The following is a 3,531-nucleotide window of genomic DNA, read 5'->3' as shown; positions in this document are numbered from 1 at the left end:
AAAATTCGAAGATTGTAAGACACTGCTTGTAGACTGGGAAGAGTAATGGGTGATATAAGAAATTATTAGAAATAGGCCTCTACAGGCGCTGCCAGTCAGTCTTCTGCTACAACTTCTTGTTCTTGGTCATTTCCTCCCACTCCCTGGAATCCTTGGAATCTGCCTGCGCGTCTCAGGCTGAGTATGACAAAGCTTCTGAGTCTGTCAAGCACCTCAAGACCAAGCCAGCAGCTAATGAAATGGTGTTCATCTATGGCCACTACAAATAAGCAACTGTGCATGACATAAACACAGAATGGCCTGGGCTGTTGAATCACAAAGGCAAGACCAAGTGGGATGCCTGGAATCAGATGAAAGGGAGTTTCAAGGAAGATGCAATGAAAGTTTACACCCACCACGTAGAAGATCTAAAGAAAGAATATGGAATATAAGGGACTGGATTTGGCTGCTGGCAATGCATTTCATCAAAACTGATACAATGCGTTTTTTTCTAATACTGCGGATGACATGAAATAATGAAAATAGCCCATTAACCTAGATCCTGAAGACAACACAGGATATGGCCCTAACTGAAATGGGGCTGAAATGGTCACTGACCTGCTCTGAGTAGTGTTTATCTGTGGATCAATTAAAAGTGAATTTGTTACTTAAAAACAAAACAAAAACAATAAAAAGAAAAAAAAGAGAAATTATTGGAAATAGACAGTTTTTTATAGATGTCATGAATGAGAATCCTGTTTGGAATAAATTGTATATGAAATACTTGGGAGAAATGCAGGTTAAACTGCCTTAATCAACTGGAAAATCATTGCTTAGTAGAAACGTCTACTTTTCATAGTAAAAGCAAAATTCCTTGGGTCACCTGGTTGGCTCAATCAGGTAAGCAATGGACTCCTGATTTATGCTCAGGTCATGATCTCAAGGTCAGTTGTGAAACCAAGTCTTGTGTCAAGCTCCCCACTGAGCATGGAGCCTGGCTAAGACTCTCTCTCTCTCTCTCTCTCTCTCTCTCTCTCTCTTTTTCCCCTCTCCTTTTTCCCTCCCCCACTTGAATGCATACTCTATCTCTCTTTATCTCTTAAAAAATTCCTTGTACTGGCACCAGGATTTGTTATAATCTGTGCCGTCATCTCAATATGACCCTTCTGCAATACAAACTATACTCCATCAATGCTATGTCATGAAATTCTTTGATTTTGCCCTGTTTCCTCACATGCATTATTTCCACATGCCCATTCCTAGTTGCCTTCTGTCTAATTAATGCTAACTTAGCTTACAATAAATACTTTCTCTTCATATTCCATACATTTTTTACTTGGCTGCCTATCCTCTTTGCTGTCAAGAAGTCTAAACTATCTCTAAGAAAATAAAAGAAAAAAGAAAAGAAAAGAGAAGAGCAAAGAAAGACAGAGGGAAGTAGGGAAAGAAGGAGAAAGGAATACAGAGAGAAAAAAAACTAAAGTAAAGGAGAAAAGATTTCACACTGAATTAAAATTGTTCTTATTCCAAGACAATTGGAAATTAGTAATAAATATTTGTTACAGTAATGAATTATTTTTAAAATGATTTGATCTGTAGAAATTACCCTTAACAATTTCAGTCATATTAAGTTGAAGTATATATCAATTTCAAAAGAAAACTACTTTGCAAAAATAGCCTTTGCAAGTACATATGGGCCAGGTTATTATATTTACTGAAGTTTGAAGCATTAAAAACACCTAATTCTTTCCTATTTAACCTAGCAAAGAATTTTTCCACAGAATTTAGCATTAAGTATTTGTTTTATTTATCTCTCACATCAATTCAAATTCTTCTTTATTGAAATTATAGAAGAGAATGTTAGAAACATCTTTATTTTCACAATTATGTAACCTCATACAAAATGGTTGGTAAATTATTAAATTGAGATCAAATTCACCAAGTATAATAATCAAAGAAAGAGTTTTCAAGAACATATTTATTTTTAAGGAGTATTACATTTTTATGGTATGTTGAGAGAAGAAGATATAAACCTATCATTTTTTAAAATACCAAGAATATAAAAATACTAAATATTGCTTTTTTTCCCTCACATGTTATGCTATCTGATGCATTCAGCTATGAATGAGTTCTAGGAAACATCATATTTAAAAATTTCCATGATTTATGTTATGCTAGCAAATAATTTTTTTTTCTGACATCATAGCAAAGTTCCTAAAAGTACTGTAAGAGAACTGTTCTCAAAGGAATGACTAAACAAAGTTTATTTATTATACATGGATGGCAAGTAATGTGGTATTCCTAGTGTCTGAGACACATAGTAAGATATACACACACACACACACACACACACCAATACCAACTAAATTTAGAATCATATAATCATTCACTTTCAAATATTTATATTGATATTTGCTCCTCTACTTAGTTGTAATGTAATATTATAACCAGGATCATTTTTATTGTAATTGAAACTGAATGCAGTTAAAATCTCAAAATCATTGTTTGTCACCACTTCAGATTTTCTTGTTTCAGAATATTAAGGAGGACATCACTTCAGTTAAGGAATACAGCATTCATGGGGGTTTTGTAAAGATAAATAAGATATGCCACAATGAGAAAGAAAAGAATGAAACCCAGGGAAATAAAGTCAATGAAAATCCAAAATGTGATCTGAATTTGCATAATAACAACAAAGTATGCCATAAATTGTATGTTTATGTGTTGTAAAACTAAAGCTATTTGGTATAGTTGGAATAACTTTGTCAGAAACTGTAGCATTACTACCTCAAACATATTTAGAATTTTAGATCTTTTTGAAATTTCAAAATTTCCCTGTGAAGTTAATGTTAGCATTTTTGTTGGATGACTATAAATTGACAAGTAAAATGATAAAGGCTACTGATAATGCTTTATTTAAATAACATTATCAAATCATGTAAGTAATAAACTATATTACAGGAAATGTTTTTGAAGAGTCATGAAGTACGGTAAATTTAATAAAAGATGTATAATATACTACTTAAATCCTTTATTTCTATAAAACATTTATTAGGGAAGAAACTCTGTGTTCTTTGCCTGCAAAATTAGCTCTTTACTAATTTTTTAAGAATGCCCAGAAATGTGTGGAGAGAAAGAAGCAGTTTTCACTGTGAACAAAGGTGAAGTCAACTGTCTTTTGGAGGGTTTACCATGTCTGAAAGCTCGAGCAGTTATATTACCAGATGAGCATATAAAGAAACCCAGAGTCTTCATATATTGTACTACACTTGTAGTATAAATCTCTAAGATTACATTTTAGACTAAGCCACCTAGTCAAATGGTTGTCTATCCATTCTTCTCTAAGATTGAAAGTTCCCCAACTTTGACAGTCTAACTTTTTAGAAAACATTATTCTTTGACATCAATATGTCTTGCACAAAATTGAATGGCAAGTGAAAGGCTTTCCACAGTGAGATCCTAGAAAATAGTGCATGCATGTGAAGGCCTTGCTCATTACAAATCACTTGTATGGGACAGTCTTCTATAGTGACTCTATTATATATGGGGACA

General features: G+C 33.1%; 1 pseudogene; it reads left to right on the top strand.

The window, feature by feature from the left end:
- The first annotated feature begins 239 nt into the window (after nucleotides 1-239).
- LOC144224709 (acyl-CoA-binding protein pseudogene) lies at nucleotides 240-431 on the top strand (annotated as a pseudogene).
- The last annotated feature ends 3,100 nt before the right edge of the window (nucleotides 432-3,531 follow it).

Source organism: Crocuta crocuta, unplaced genomic scaffold (assembly GCF_008692635.1).
Source record: "Crocuta crocuta isolate KB4526 unplaced genomic scaffold, BGI_CrCroc_1.0 scaffold222, whole genome shotgun sequence".
Lineage (NCBI taxonomy): Eukaryota > Metazoa > Chordata > Mammalia > Carnivora > Hyaenidae > Crocuta > Crocuta crocuta.
Note: the sequence above shows the minus strand (reverse complement) of the source record. Positions and strands in the feature narration are given on the sequence as shown.